Genomic DNA, 17618 nt, shown 5'->3' on the forward strand with positions numbered 1-17618 from the left:
TCTCCTTCTCCGTAGGTGACGCTGTCGCTGCTCTTCCAATGGCCCTGTCGGTGACGCTAGGGCGGGTCTGGAGTTTGCCAATCTTCACGTCGTGTAGGTGATTCCAAGCACGCTTATCCTGCAACTTTACTGCTCTCGTAGATACCTCCTCTACCAGGTGGGGACCAGTGAAGCGTGGGCTGTTCCACTTTCTATTGAAATTGCGGAGTAGCATGTGGTCACCTTTCGCAATTTTGCACAGTTTTTCCTTTTCCAATTCTTTGTCCGCGTCTTCTTGTTGATAACTCTTAGACCCGCCCCGCGTGCGCTCGAGCTGTTGAGACACAAACACTACACTAGTAATCAAAGAAGACACATATTGGTACATTTCATCACCAAGAACAGTTGCAGTGTTTTCATAGTCTGTGAATGCTCTTGATGTTGGTGTTAGAGGAAGGCGCATTTGACGTCCGGTCACCACCTCGTGAGGAGTGAGGTGGTGGTCGGAGCCTGGTCTATTCCTTAGCTCAAATAGAGCTAGCGGAAGGCAATACAACCAACTCTTCTTTGTTGTTTGCTGTATCTTTGCGATTGTCTCCTTCAATAGGCCATTCAGGCGTTCGCATATACCGTTGGCCTGCGGGTGATATGCACACGCAAATTTATGCTTGATGTTCAGTAAGGATGTGATGTGCTGAAACATTTCATTAGCGAAATGCGGCCCGTTATCTGACCGCAGTACTTCGCACACTCCCCACCTGGGGAAAACCTCCCTCACTAGAAATTTAGCTGCTCTGAACGCATCCGGATGTGAGCAAGGTCCTGCCTCAATCCACCTGGAGAATGGGCACACTACTACAATCATATACCTATTTCCTTGACATACGTTGATCATATCAACGTAATCAATATGAATGTGCAGGAAGGGTCCCTCTGGCCGGGGTATAGTACCTTTTATCACTTGCAGCGTGTGACCGGCCATAAACTGTTGACATGTGAGGCAATTGCTGATAAAATTTGTTACATGAGAATTTAACTTGGGGCAGAACCAGTGTTCCCTAATTCGTGCTGCAATAACTTCCTTCCCTGTATGAGCTGGGTGATGGAGCTGGCTCAGGGCGGTGTTCAATAGTGCCAATGGCATTACCATCTTTCCAGTGTTACCCTGACGCCATACTTTATTACTTCAATTAACTCAGCTAATAAGAGAGCATGTTGCACTGGGGTGCCGTCAGCTCTCCTAAACCCCCTTCTCCGCCATTTTGTCAACCCAGAGTGGACAGTAGATGTGACATATGCGCTATCAGAATATATAGTAACTCTTTTGTCAAAGCTTTCCTTCAACGCCAAGATCAGTGCAACCAATTCTGCTGCTTGAGCAGAATATTGTTGTGGTAACTGTACACATTTCACCGCCACACACACCAAGTCCTCTGTCATTTTTACAACTGCTGCCCCAGTTCTCCTTATCCCATCACTCTGGTCTATTGTCGATGACCCATCAATGAACAACAGCTCTCCTCCATTTAGCGCATCCTCTTCAACTTTTCTAGTACATGAGTACATTTCAGTAGTCTGCGTACAATCATGAACATAGTCACCTTCCTCAATGACTTCCGCTATAAACCTTGCAGGATTAACTGTGCTGCATCTAACAATGGATAGTTCTGGTCTAGATAAGATGATCTCATAACCTGACGCCCTCTGCGTGGTTAGTGTGGACTTAGGCTTGTTCAATATTGCAAATAGTGCATGCTCCACAAATAGTGTGGTTGGGCACCCCATTGTAATAGATGATGATTTCTCTACCGCGAAGGCAGCTGCGGCGAGCCTTGTTCGCAAGCGAAATGACCTAACATAACAGGGTCCAGGTGACCGCTGTAAAATGCTACTGGCTTGTATCCCATGCTTGTTTTTTGAGCCAACACTGCTTTCATTACTGCTGAGTCGCAATGTGAAAATATAAAGAATTGTCGTTCATAATCTGGGGTGGCCAGTACCGGAGCAGTTGATATTGCGTGTTTCAATTCGTCAAAGGCCTCTTTCATTTCCATTGTCCACCCCCATTTTTTCTCCCCTTTGTTAGCTTCTCTCAATGCTTCAAGTAGGGGTCCTATGTAGGAGCTGTAATCAAATACCCATGCTCTACAGTAGTTGCACAATCCCAGGAACTGCTGCAGCTCCCTCACTGTTTGTGGCAATGGCGTGTTTGATATAGCCTGTGCTCTTTGTGGTGCAATCTTTCTTCTGTGTTGGGATATCAGCTGACCAATGTATAATACCTGTTCCTGACAGTACTGTAACTTTTCTTTGTCTACCTTGTAACCCTTTTCAGCCAATATTGTCAGCATCTTCAATGAGTCCTCCCAGCACCTTTTTTCACTTGTGCTGCAAATTATTATGTCGTCAACATATTGCAACACTGTACTTTCCAATTCAATGTTTCCCAAGTCCATCTGTATTACTCTGTTGAAAATTGAGGGTGACTCGCAGTACCCTTGTGGCAACCTGGTGTGTTTCCATTTTGTGTTTCTGTACGTGAAGCTTGTCAGATCTTGTGAATCTGGATGCAGGGGTATTGAGAAAAAGGCATTTTTGAGGTCAATCACTGTAAATCGTGATGCCTCTGCTGGAATTCCACACAATATTGTGGCCGGGTTTGCTGCTATGGGGTATTCTGCTTCCACTATGTTGTTCAAGGGCCTGAGGTCCTGGATGAAACGCCAAGACCCTCCTTTAGCTTTGCGCACTGGATATACGGCCGTGTTACATGGTGATTCTGATGGTACCAATATGCCATTATTTATAAGGGCCGTTATTGTTTCATATATGCCCTCATCTGCCTCTTTTGATAGTGGGTATTGCTTCACTCTAGGGAGTATTGCACCTTTTTTTCAGTTTTATTCTTACTCCCCCGATACTTTTTATGCACCCCACGTCATAGGGACTAGTAGTCCACAATGATGTTGGAACTTTTGCCATATCCTCCTCAAAAAAGGGAACTGGGGTGGATGTGGGTGCTTCAAGTGCCATTGCAATTTTCTGTGCCATTTGTTTGTATGTCACTCTTAGCCATATATCTACACTCATCATAAATACCATTTCACCCTCTTCCTTCTCTTCTGAAAAGAGCTCCTCGTCTGACACCTGGGTGAGCCTGCATCCCTCAGCTAGTGCTATCACTGCCCTCCATGCTCTTCCTTCCCGGTCTTGGGCATGTACTGCGATGTAATCAGCAGTCGCTATAATGCTCTCCATGCTCACTGAAATCACCTTTCCTTCTGGTTCATTGGCTGGTGTTTCTGGTCTGAACAGATAGGCTGTTGGCCTCCTCCAGATCTTCCCTTCTATTCCTGGCATCCATGCGAATGCCATGTCTGTTCCATACTGGAACAGTTCGCCATCTACTGGCTCAGCCCTAATCACTGTCTGCCCACAGTATGCTTGCATAATTTGCCGTGCAGTGAGCACGTTTATTCCAGGAGTGGAACAAATTATGCCGTCCTCCGTGAAGGAGATTGTCATATTCAACCTGCTCATTGTGTCTCTCCCAAGTATGTTTACTGGCGAGTCCCTTGAATATAAAAGCGGGACGGACATGTCAAAATCCCCTATCGATAAGGAGATGTTATCAGTAAAGGGAACCAACCCCCTAGCCCCATAGAATCCTTGGGTGTTCATGGCCTCACCTGACATCTTAAATTTACCTTCCCTTATGCAAGACCGGGTTGCCCCAGTGTCAACTAGGAATGATAATTTTTTGTCACCTATCGTTACCTCTATGCGTGGTTCCTCCACACTATTAGGTGTTACCGACAGGATGGGACACACCAAGGACATCTGTGGGCTGTCCTATTGTGGGTATAATGATTGACCACTTCCTGTGTAAGGGTTGTGTCCCAGGACCGTCACCCTTCCCAGTTGTGTTTGCTGTAGCTGTGTATTGGTAGAGGTCACCTTATGGTCTTGAATTTGAGTGGGCTGCTGTACTTACTGCACTTGAGGTTGTTGTGATATCGCTACCTGTTGTTGCGGTAGTGAATATGTCTGTGGCTGTTGTTGTGTTACTGTTGCTGCATATTTCCCGGTTGCAGTGCCTGCTGTTGTTGGTGGCCCTGCTGTTCCCTTGTAGGCCCTTGTTGTCCCTGTTCTCCCCATGTTGGTGTGCCGGGTCTCATTCTACATGTGCGTGACATGTGTCCTAATAATCCACAAATCCAACATACAGCTGGTTCCCTGGTCTGCCATGGGAAACTCCCTGAATTGTCCTGGTATACTGGTTGCCCAGTGGGGTAGAAACTTCTGAATCCTCCCCCTTGCTGTTGTGCCTTGTAGCCGTATCCCCTGCCCCTCATCATTCCTCCCCTTCCCCTGTTGTAATTATAATATCCAGCTCCTGGTGTTGAGTATCCTCCTCCCATGTTAGTCGTGCATGGTGGGGGTGGTGGCAGCTGTTGTGCTATAATCTGTGGTGACTGTATTTGGGAGGGATCTTGTGCAGCCACTACTTGCGTGGGGTTTGGTGTCATTGTTGTAGGTGTAGTTATTAGTGCACCTTCCATCGTGTACTTAGTAAGTTTTTTCTGCACTAATTTAGCCTCTTCCGCTTTCCTATCCTCTTCCTTTTGTTTCATCTTTTCTTGCCATGTCCTACAATGATGTACTATCGTCAGTTGTATTTCCGGCCAAGCCTTTGCTTCCATCCCCACTACTTTCTTCAATTGTTTCTGCACTGCTTCCGGGAGCCCTTGTATTAGTATATGATAAAATATTGCTGGTGTCTTGTACCATTGCTCTCTAGTTTCCATACGCCACTTCTCCTGAATTTCCTGGTTGTAATCAACAGGATTTTCGTTCTCACGCATCTTGCGTGATGTAATTGCTCCTATGTCTGATGTATCTGGGTATTGTACCCTCAGTGCTTGCCATAATGCATGTCTGCAGTTTGCGAATGGCACCCCGTCGTGTGATGTGTTTGTTATTGTGACCCCGGGGAAGCCTGCTCTCTTCCAGATGTCATCTGCTGCATCCCCCAATATTGATATTAGGAGGCCCTTTACATCTCCTACTGCCAATTTCTGTCCTGCGGTGTGTTTTTCCATTTCATATATCCATTTCCCCGCACCTCCACTTAATGATGGGAGCCTGCACTTTATATTTTCCTTGTCTGCATGCTTCCAAGGGACGTATTGTGGTCTAACCCCTCCCCTCTCCAAGAGTGGCATTAGGTTGTGTCCTATCTGACCCCCGCGGGTTCCCCAGAGTCGTGTCCGTACACCCCTCCTCTTCCTCCGTGTTGTCTACATCGTCTGTTAGGTCCATATTTCCCCTGCTCGTAACTGTTTCTCCTCCATCTCTTCCCCTTCTTTTATCATTTCCTTTATTTGATGTGGGCGTGTGTACTCGTTCTTCCTGCCTGCATCCAGGGAGATCTCTAAGCCTACCAGCGTAGGGTGTGTGTTCGTGATGGGCGGGTGCGGGTGTAGGTGGGCATGTTGCACGGGATGAGTGTGGGGTAGTGGAGCATGTTGGACTGGATGATGGGGGTGTAGCTGCACGTGTGTGCCTTTCCGCCATTCCTTGCTCTTCCCCCTCACTTCCCCCCAGTTCTTCCTTTCTTCTGCAGGCCCATGGTGATTCCCTGTTAGTCCGGGTGATGTACAATTTATCTAAGCTTTCCCTCTCCCTATTTCTTCCTTCTCTCTCCATTCCTTCTTCTTCCTCGCTACAAAAGTCATCCAGGAGCGACAACCCCCAATCTGTCTTTTTCCCCCGAATCGTTACTGTTTTTAAATCTATTAAATCCATTCCTCCCGTTTCTTCTTTACCAATTGCTCCCCTTTGTGCTGATGTTGTTGCTACTTCTGTGTCTCTGCGTACATATCTCCTTACTTCACTCTCCCCTCTCCTATCTTCTCGTTCCCCTTCTTTTTTCTCCACTATCTCTCTACCGATTTCCTCTCTTTTCTTTATTAATTCCTCCATTACTTCACTACTCATCTTTTCCAATATCCTTTCCTCTTCTCTCTTCCTTTCCCATCTCTCTCTTTCCCGCTCTAATATGCTTTCTATCATCCTCCCTTCTTCGTATTTCTTGGTCGTTTCTGATAGTATTTTCCTCTTCCATATTTCCATTTCTTTTTCTTTCTCTTCTTCCTCTCTTTTCTTGTCGAGCTGTGCTGCTCGAGATACCCTTTCTGCTGCTGCCTTTACCCTTTCAGCTTCTCTCTTTCGTTCTTCAGTTCGTTCCCTCATTTTTTCCAACTCATTCTTACTTTCTTTCCTTTCCCGTGCTCTCTCTCTTTCCTCCCTCTCAAGCTGCTTGATCAGGGCATTTTGCTCATTCCTTAATTCTGCTAATCGTTCCTCCAAAATCTCTTCTTTTTCTCGTAACAGCTCTTCCTCCTTTCTTTTCCCCACTTCCCCTTTCATCTCGCTCTTACTCTCATTGTCCTCGTCCATTTTCCTTACTACCTCCTTCTCTTCTCCTGTTAACGAACCTCGCAATTTTAGTAATACCTGCGCAGCTACCCACTCATCATGTCCTATTGCTACAATTTGTTCTTCGCTATTCTTCCCCTCCCCTGCGGACATCTTCGTATAAGTTGACCCTGCCGTACTTCTCGGCTCCCCTCCCGTGTAGCCACCTGTAGCTGTATATGGTGGTGGGCTGTATGCCGGGTTCGAATACCCCTCAGCCGCCCTTAATTGTTCTCTCACTATTTCTCGTAGTTCCGTTAAAGGATATAACCCCCCTTCCTCTTTTTTCACTACCTTTGCTAGGGGCATGTCATCGCCCAGTTCCTTTTTTATTTCTTTTTCGTTTAGGTTGCTACTCTTTTCTCCTCCCTCTTGTCCTTTCCCCGTGCATTGTGTGCCTTCACTCTCTTTTTCCCCATTCTGTTCTTCCTCCTTAACCTTCTTCTCCTCCTTTGTTTCCCCCACAGTGAACATTCCGTTTGGTCCTGGTCGGGACCCCTGGAACATTCTCCATAAGTTAAACACCTCCACATGGTGTGTCAACTTCTTCCCCTTGTATGTGTTATGTAGATGGGTCAATAGTGAGTGTTGGATATATGGGTCGAAACTGCCATTAGGCGGCCATGGTGTCGTCATTTTGTTGTCCGTCCCCTGTGTCCATTCTATGCTGTATTTAATCAGTTTCTCCCTATGGGGTGACAGTGTTTTACATATATGCTGTAGCGGGGTAGTGAGGGTGTTCCCCCACCCTCCCGATCCTGTCCCGTATGACATAGTAGCACTGAACTGTTATCCTCCCTCGATATGGTAGCGGTTATCTTGCTAATAATGAACGCTATACAATTTCAGATGTTTTACCTGGCCCCGTAATTTTGGGGACTTGCGATTGTCCGCTAAAAGAAAATAGTAAAATATAGCATTTGCATTTATATATTCTTTTCTCTCTTTTCTTCTTTCACCTAACACCGTTACGGCCCCCTACGGCCGAGGCGCACGTAGCCCCCTGCGGCTGCGTGCCCTGTGTGACGTTCTTATACAGCCGTCCCACTTTATTTCGCCCCTCCTCCTCTTTCTTCACTTGTCGTGGCCGGCGTTCTCCGTGCGCGGCCACGTCCCTCTCTTCACCTTGCCCCGATGTAATCGTTACCGTTTATCTCCGTCTCCACTCCCTTACCATTATTCTCTTCCCCACCATTCTCCAACAATGCCTTGTGCTCGAGATATCCTATGAAAGCCCTACTGGTGACGTCACCGACCTCTTCCAAATCTACCGGTAAGTTCTTTGATTATTCCAAAACTACCGGTAAGTTCTTTGATTATTCATGCTAGTGGGGGTGAAAAGGGGGCGGTCTACTAACTCGTCGCAGTCTTTAAGTAAAGTGAAGGGTGTCCATCCCTGACACATCAGCGCTTGCTGTCATATAAAAAGAAATGGATAATGAAAGGGCATTCAAACTGCTCTGTAAGGGGAGCGGTTAAAAAAAATGTCCCTCCTCTTTTTTCCATCACTAACAGCACTATTTTACCCTGGCCAAGTGTTAAGAGGGCTTTAGGGGGCCACCCTAGTTATATTGAACAGGGGAATGCTGAGAGGTTAGCTAAACCCAATCAAGGTAAGCATGGAGAATGTCAAGTCTATTCTCAGGTGAGTATGAGTGGGATCAGGGGTCCATAATGAGTCCACACAGTGGCGCACACAATAATTCAATGTAGACAGGTAGGTACATAAATACTATGTGTATTCGAGGTGCAAAGCACACACTAGAAAATGCAACAAGCAGGTGAAAATATGGCACAACACTCAATTATGAACATATATATATAGTCACCCTAGGTTTGTATGCATTCAATAATTTAACAAAAAAAGGAAGGCAAGTGATGCAGTAAGATGGAACCAAGTACCAAGAATGTTGCCCTAGCTTCAAAAGTACAATCCCTGTGAAGAGTGGGGCCTAGTGCCCAAAGGTCACAATGCTTCGCCCCAGTAAGTGTCTGGTGTAGGTACGGTTCTTGTGTTGGTGAATGTTCCAGAGAAGATATACAACAAATGTACAGGTAGGTAAAAATGTGTTTCTATCTTCCAGGTACAACTGCTTTAGACACAATGTTCAAAAATCAGTGCACTGGAATAATACCTTATTGTAAAGTTTATTCCAAGGAGAATGGGGGGCAAATGCTTTGTTTTTACTTATGCCCTGACTCAGATTTTCCCAGAGGACTAGATGGGTTGACTGGGGGTTGCTGGAGGTAGGTTTTCCTGCCATTGGCTCCAGTGAGGGGTGCCCAGGAGCTACTGGTGCAGGGATTCGTCCGGTCGGATGCAGGAGCAGAGAGCAACGATTCACAATGGAGAAATACCGGAAGGACCAATGCAGACCTCCTTAGAACACTTCACAAAATGGGGGAAGGTGAGTTCTAGCGACTGCCACCGCACACAGGCAATGGCAGGCATCCTTTCAGTAAAGGTTGATGAAGAGTTAGCAGAGCAGGATCCTTTGCAGCTGGGAGACTGAAATTCACCAGAAAGGTGACTTACATAACAAGCTGGCGACTACCCAAGGTCTGGCGGTGAATACAGAATGACATTGGTTCTAGCGAGGTGGCCCACTGGAGAGCTGGTCAGTCCACCGGGTGGTCCAGGTACACTTCCAAAAGCTCAAGACAGCTGGATCCATGAGAACACATCGAGATGGGTTGGTCCCACCAGTAATGGGGATGAAGCACTGCTCAGGGACTTTGTAGATCAGGTAGTTCAACAGGGCTTCACTGGGCCACACACAGGAAGGGATGATGGGCTTCTTCAGGAGTCTTCTTTGGATCTTGAGTTGGTTGTTCTTCTACAAAGGAGACTTGGCTACAATGCTGATCTGAGGAAATAGTTGCAGGAGTCCTCTTTTTATCCAAAATCCAGCCTGGAAGCAAGTCCAAGCCCACCAATGGTAAGGATCTGCACCATTCAAACAGCCAGCAGTGGTCCAATCAGGCACTACTGTGGGTTTCACTCATGTCCCACCCCCATACTTTCAGGAACCATGGGTGTGGAGGAGGACCAGACAGTCCCACCACCTTCCTGAGTAGGGCTTTCACGGGCAAGTGCTTGACCTTATAAGAGATTTCCTGACTGGTAAGGAAGGAAGAAGGCCAAACAATAATATGGCCAAACAACACGTGCAAATCTCATGATGTGGCAATTCTAGCGCACTAGCCTCATTCAGTAGCCTAGGAATAACACAACAACATTAAAAATGTATCTGCTGCCACAATCTTGTCTTTAGGCACATATAAAAGTAACCAACAATCCCAAGTGTAAAAGACTAGGGAGCTACCAAAGAATCCCAATTGCAATGCATTGCAAGATGCTGTGTGCAATGTTACAAAGTTACCAAAAAGGTAAAAAGACAAATGGGAAACATAGTTTTGCTGTACTGATAGTCTGAAGGACTGATCAGTTTCCCCATAACAAAATGTGCAAAAGGCTAGGGCAGTGAAGCTGTAAAAAGTCATGACAAATTCACAAACAAACGCAAAAGGTTTGGGGGTCCATAGAACTATGAAGAGAAAGTTACTAGAAGAGAAATAATTCCTTAACTCGCCCCCCATCCCCGACTAGGGCCACAGGGATATAATCCACCCCTGGATGGGTTTCCTGTTCCAGTCGGCTATACATTCTGGACAGTCCACTTGCGTTGCTATGCTGTGCATGTAGCCTATGCTCAATAGTAAAGTCACAGTCATGAAGGCGTATGGACCACCTGGGAAATTTAGGATTATATCCCCTAATATTCATTAGCCACTTTAAGGGCTTATGGTCAGTCTGCACAGTCTGCACAGTGAAGTGAGTTCCGAAGAGGTATGGCATTCCATTTCACAGTCGCACACCTGAGCTCTCTTTCCTTAAGCTGGCGAATAATAAAACATATAGGATGTTCCCTGCCTTTGTCATCTGACTGTGAAAGGACAGCACCTATCTGTGGGAGAAAGGTTTGGAATTGAAAATGTTATGTACTTCCATAGCACACTGCTGCATTATAATATTGAGTGGGTACTTGAAACTGCCATGTTTAAACAACAGTTTCTTACCTGGGTAAGTGGAGCCTTTAGACGTGAGGCTTTTCTGCGCATGTCCTTGCAATGAAGGCCTTTTGCCTAGTGTGCAGCTATGCTCGACTTCACATCTCTCACTGCTGACACGTTTCCTTTTTGGCATATGTAAGAAATGTTTAGGCTCTGTCTTTAATAGGAATAGCTGCTCTAGTAGATGGAAGTCATGCTTACCTGCCTCAGATCGAGTGTGAACCTCTGGGGTGTATATTCATCTCAGCTAAATCTTTCACTTTATGCTGTCCTTCCTGATAACGCTGTGTCCATATCTTAGAACTCAGCTGGTATCAAAGACTTGTATGGTGGGGCTTTATTTCCTGCTTGTAACATTGTTTCAGCGTGATTCCTTACCTTGTCTGGACCTCCCCTTCCTTTGAAATGCATGTGTTCCTTTGGGTATAAGATAACAATGATTGGAAGGAGGGGGGTTGTTACTTGTATTGAAACGTCATACTGTCATTGGTTTGTTGTTGTCCTGTTGCTTGATTTTACAAATAAATTGTTCACCAATCCACCGGAATAGTGTGTGGCAATTTTTTCACAACAAAACTGATAACTGCAACATCGGACTTCCGCATGGCCAAGTCCAATGATTGCTGGACGCACCTGCCGGTGAACCCTTTGGGCCCAGGAGTGACAATTTCATCTACGGAGAGATCTTGCAAAAGCGCCCAGAGACTTGGGGAAACTGGACACAGCGGACATGGAAGAAGTGTCGACTGAAAATCGTGGGTTGGTGAACACAGGTAATTGCATTATTGTGGTGTCATGTTTTGTATGATATTATTTTAAATGGTTTGGGGTAAATGTTTTTTTCTGATTAAAGAATTCATAAATCTGCTATCTGAAAACTGTTGTGATTATCTAAGGTGCAGGAGCGAAGGTACCCTGCCTACAGAACGGCTTATCTGAATAAGAAAAAGTGAAAGCGGTTGGCTACTGATGCATTGAATAAAAGTAAAAGCAGTTCATCCATTCTCCCTACTGACTTATGAGAACATGAGACTGCTACATAGGTCAGAGTAGTGTAGTATGGATCAGGAACTAGGATGTATGTGTTCTGTGTAGGTATAAAGAAAATATTTTGGATGAGAGCCTCATGGTTGTCTTGCTTGAACCCAAACCACGACACTTGAAACCCTAAATGGGCAACTCAGTTGCAACCATGTTTTTTATTTCACACTCTCCTCCATTCTTGTATGGGAGCTGTAACAGGCTTTATTTCCACTGATAATGTCTTTTCTTTTACTCTTACCCACCCAAGTCTCTGAAAGAAGAAAAAATATAGCTCTACATTGTGGGTCGCATAACGGGCGACATTGGCTGTGAACCAGCAATCATATGAATCTCTGCAACACCTGTGGGTGTCGCTGAAATGTCTGTATGGAGGGAGGAAAGAGGACAGGGGGTAATACCTGAGCCTCTGGATGGATGTGGCAGAGCGGTCAGAAATGAGCCATACCAAATCCGCCAACAATGGGACATGATAGCGTCCCATTACAGATGGAGCTAGGAAAGGACTTGGATCTGCAATAAGTCATACCTTGCCCTATCCCTGTGAGAATGGGTTCAGATCAGTCTAGACAAGGGCCACTTCCTCCTAACGGAAGTCCAATTATTCAATACTTACCCAAATCATGTAAGCACCTGGATAAATGGCACAAATATACACAGAGTGAGTCACCTAGACACTTCCAACAGGAAGGCACATTTGACTTAGATGAGATAATCCAGCTACATAAGGCATCAAAAAAGAATGGTGCACATTTAAACCAATGGCAATGAAACAGCAGTCTAGACTGGTATACCAAAGCTACTAAGAAACATGCTTGTCCAAGACCCGGGCACTGAAAGACACCCAAGAAAACTCCAGGAGCAAGATAAATCCCTGAAAACCGAGTACTCCAAATTGCACATACCGGCCCAAAAACCCAGGTAAAAATGATTACATTCTGTAATGCAAGGGGCTCCCCAGCCAAAGGAAACTCCTAAAGATATTCTGGAGACCTATAACCCCGCCATTTTAAATGTTGTACCCAACCACCAACCGGCCAGCCCAGACTTTCCCCAACGGCCAACCTATCCTCAGTTCACACTAATAAATCCTATGATGGGCTTGTTCACCCCTGAAATATGAGCCCAGATTTCAAGCCTTTTTCACTCACCTTCCTAAGCCACATCACCAAAGTTTGAAGGGTTCCCAAATGTTTCAGCCAATACCAGTACTGGTGCATTACCGCTCAGACAGTTCCCTGGAGAAGGCAATACCTTAGTTACTGTACATGCCCCTTGGAGCGCTACTGATTTTTTAAATATCATTCAGAGATTCCCAAAGATACAAGAAGACCCTGTTAAGTTCCCAGATCCCAGAGGAGCTTCAGGTTATAATAGACTTCAATTATAATAGTATTGGGAGGATAGATCAGGGGCCACATGCTCATCTTGGAAGCAAGATAACACGGAGAAACATAGGTTCGATCCCCGGGTCCACGCTTAGAAATCCATGGGTATTAAGCGTGTTATAAATAACCAATTATACTTATACTTCTAATACCCAATGGGCCTCATTACAACAGTGGCAGTAAGTCAACAACAGCGCCGATAGTGCTACCGCCGCCATTGTTGCCATGCTGCCACATTACGTGTTCTGCTCGCAGGGGCCACCCTGCATGCCTGGTCTGACCAGAAGTGTAGAGCGGCACCCGTGAGCAGAACAGGATGGTAGCAACGGTACCGCTATGAACGGTACCGATGCTACCATCCTCCCCATTCCCATTGAGCCCTATAGGGGCTCAAGTGGGAATGGGGACGTACCTGCTCCGGGTCCTGCGAAAGGGAAATTACCGGGCTTGCAGAGGTCATAATGGCCCGGTAATTCCCCTTTCGAGGGATCTCTAGCCGGACTCGAGTTTGAAGGTAGCCATGCCCTTATTAAGGGTATGGCTACCTTCAAACTTGCAATGAGGCTCAATGTCTGTTTATTTAAATCAATTATTACAAGCAGTGCTGCCCACAGACACATTTACTCAAAAACCTGTCACCACAGGTGACCTCAAAACATTGACTGATATACTGGAACAAACTATCCTTGAAATATGTCCCAGAGAGACTGTTTGGTCCAAAACAAATGCTGGTAAGCAGGCCAAGGGGGAAATCCTGTGAAATATCTTCAATATCTGAGACAATATTTTGAAAAATACTCTGGGATCGTTGTGACAGCCATTATGGGCTTCAAGCTGTGGTGGGTCAATTTGTCATGGGTTTGCAACCTAAGGTATCGAACGGAATTAAGGCAGTGTGGGAAGAAAAGGGTTTTGTAGAGGTGTTGGTAGCAGCACAGCACTTCCATGAAAAGGTCAAAAGACAGAAAGAAACTACTCAAGCCAAAACTATGGCGATGCAGATAGCAAGTTCGCAACCCTCTAAGGGAAGGGGATGGTTCCACCACACACCAGGAGGGTGAGGGTGTGGATGGGGAAGAGGGAGAGGAGCACCCCAATCACATGCACCAGGGTAAACTTCTAAGAAGTAGTACATCTAAACATACACTTATCAGTGCAATTACTGCAAAGAGTTTGGGCACTGAAAAGCTGACTGCACACATCAGCCTCAGCAGGATGGTCAAGACGGGCAGCACCAGCAAAAAAAGGAATGACTAGGTCCTACCCTCCACTGACATTACTTCATACTGAGGGTTAGCATTGGCAAGGGGACTCCAAACTTGTTGCACCACTCATAACCATTTATTCTACTGCCCTGTAGAATGCTTGTATTATTGCTGGTCAAAAGATTTTATATTTGATAGACACGGGAGCAACATGTTCCACGCTAATAACCTCTGAGTTTCTATGAATTATGCATTCTGATGAAATTGCCATAGTTAAAGCCCTTCAAACCCTCATGCACAATTTGACCCCTGATCCACTGCAATGGCCTCAAGAACCAGAAGATGCCCTTTTCACCATTAAGCAAGCACTCACCATGGCTCTGGCTTTAGGTTTGCTGGATTACAGTAAACCTTTTGTGCTGTATATCGATGAACGTGTTTTTGCTCAAGTTGTGCTGACCCTGTTACACAATGACAAGCACCACCCTGTACCCTACCACAGCGTAGCCTTAGAGCCAGTAGCCACGGGACGCAAGTCGCCTCCACTCTGTTGATAAAAAAGACGGACTCAGTAGTACAAGGTCACCCTGTCAAGATTACAGTTCCCCATGCCAGCATGGCATTACTGCTTAAAGAGAAGACACAACATGTGTCTAATTCCTGTACCACCCGATAAGAAAGGTTGCTCATTTCTGCCACTTATGTAACCTTGAACAGATGTTCAGTTTTGAATCCTGCCTCTTTGCTGCTAACCCTGCAGGATGGGGAACCACAAAACTGTCAGTCTGTTGTAGAGATGCTTAAATACCCCCATGTTGATTTATCAGATGTGCCCCTGTTGAGCCCCAACCTGATCCTTTTCATGGGTGGTTTGTGCCTCCATGTCCATGAAACTGGGGAATTGGTCTCTGGGCTGTATCCCCCATACCATCCAAGAAGAATTTCGATTGGCAATGGCCAGATCTGCACAGGTCGCTGAACCTCTTGCCCATGTTTGTGCCGAGGCCTGGGATAGATTGGCCATAATCTATACCCACTCCAGGTACCCACAGGGATGTGCATGACTTTGCAGTACTCTGGTAGCAGCATGGGTATTTTACATCAATGGGCACTCCAATATTGAATGGAAAATGTTTGTCAGTCTCATTGAATGCATTGTTACTCTCCACTGTTGTAGCCATTGTTAAATGTAAGGGACATGAGCCCTCTCAGTTGTTCACAGCCTAAGAGAATATCCTATCAGTTGGTTCAGCTCGTTTGGCGGCCTTAGCAGGGCCCTGGGCCCCCAATGGCCCCAAAGAAATTCTTGTTTGTGTTGCAGTCCCACAGTCAGCCTGGCCATCCTGGAAGGCCAAGCCCTGAAAGTTGAAAAGGGGACCAGGACCAAACATTATTTTAAGTTGGCAGAAGACTCCCTGTGACATTCCCCAGACAGCTGGCTGGTGGCACTCAAGGTACTCATCCCCTGCATGGTCCGTGAAGCTCACGGCTTTGCCCATTGAGCTATAAATGCTATGATTACCCTACTGAATCAAGGTTGGGTGGCCCTCGGTTTAGCCTCTATGGCTCCAGGTTATTGTGATAACTGTGCTAGGTGTTTAATTCACAATGTCGGGAGATTGGTACCCACAAGGCTTTCTGCATATCCAGTACCTGGGGGGTCCCTTCCTAGACATGCAGACAGATTTCATTCAGCTCCCCACCTGCATGAACTTTACTTACTGTTTGGTAATGGTAGATGTATTATCTGGATGAGTAGAGGCCAACCATGTAGAAAGGCAGACTCATTTATTTATTTATTTATTTACTTATTGGTCATTTGTTAGGCGCTTATACAATTAGTAAAACTGTTTGAAAGCACGCACAGGGCAAACAGGGTGGGGACAGGAGAGGATAGACGATGAATTACAGCAAAGATAAATAATTGAATTAATAGTACAAACAAATAATGATAATAAAAAGGGAGGGGAGAAGAACCTGCAGATTGGGGCAGATTGGGGAGGGGTGAGGGAAATAGGTGCTGTGATGCTTATGGAGAAGTGCACATGCTAAGTGCTAAGAGGAGAAAGACATAAGTGCAACCACCCATGGGTAGGGTGAGCCTAAGTAGGTGCAGTAGAGACAGCGGCTGGGGTGAGAGATGTGGGGGGGTCAGGACTCCTTAGAACACATAAGGGCCCTGCACATCGGTCACACTACTGTAAGATTAGAAGGGAAGAGAAGAAGAGAAGGAAGAGGTAAAGAGGAAAGTCTTGAGGCCTTTTCAGAACTTAAGGAGGTCATGCTCAAGACGCAGAGGGTGAGGGAAAAAGTGGAAAAAGAACTGTTGGCAGAGTTTATAACCGGATTGAAGCACAGACAGTTACAGGTGCACCCATTTCACTAGTCAGGTCATTAAAGAAGTGTGGAAAACTCAAGTAATACCTCAACAGTTCCATTGCCCTTATCATCCCCAGTCCAATGCGCAAGTAGAACGCCACAATGGGGACCTCAATCTATGGCTTTCTAAATTGTGTAAAGAGACAGGGTTGACATGTCCATGAGCCTTGCCCCTGGCTCTGTTTGCCATGCATGATAATTCCAGGCATGAACACAAACTGTCTGCACAATCAAATCCTCACAGGTCACCCAATGAGAATGGAAACTGCACCCCCAGTAGTCCACCACATCCAAAGTTTGGCTGTAGGGGATGACACTTTACCTCAATAATGTTGCCATCTCTCCATCTCTGGGAAAAATATTGGTGTTGTGAAATGTAATGTTTTCATTATGGAAATAAGTCATGCCAACATCTCTCAAAAATGCACAAAAAGCCCTGTTGACATTGTTCCTCGCTTTCTCCATTTATGGACCAAATGAACTGGAGCGGAGCCACATCTGTGTCTGGGCAATGCGAGAAGGAATTACTCAGGAGTTTGGAAATATGTGCATCATTTTCCAAATGTCTCCTTCATTGCAAACTGCAGTGAAATTCCAGTTACATGGCCTAAACTGTTTCCTCCACAATGAACAATAATAATGGCCAGGTGATGGCGCGTCGTCAAAGTAGCACAAATTGGAAGCAAGTCCACCCACTAAATGCTGCACACTCCATACCACTGCACATGAACATGATCAAATCCAAGATGTGAAGCCACTCCACACAGTTCTGCATACACCTGCAACCAATGGATCCATGAGTCCCTCAAAAGCAACACACTCTGCCTCCTGAAAGATATAGTCATAGCCATAGTCATCAGCACTCCTCTCAGCAAACAGACCTTCTACCACACTCTCTCCTTGCATACCACACCCAGGAAACCTTATTGGGTGATCCCCTGTGCGCCACAGTCCCATTTCCATGCCTGCCTTCCTCAAAAGCCCCAGATGTGGCACATGCTGTCCGCGGACTAATGCAGTGTCTGCAGACAAATCACCCAATGCAATGGGGTGGGGAGAGAAATGTCAGCAA

This window comes from Ambystoma mexicanum, chromosome 7q (assembly GCF_040938575.1).
Source record: "Ambystoma mexicanum isolate Mex_15411 chromosome 7q, UKY_AmexF1_1, whole genome shotgun sequence".
Lineage (NCBI taxonomy): Eukaryota > Metazoa > Chordata > Amphibia > Caudata > Ambystomatidae > Ambystoma > Ambystoma mexicanum.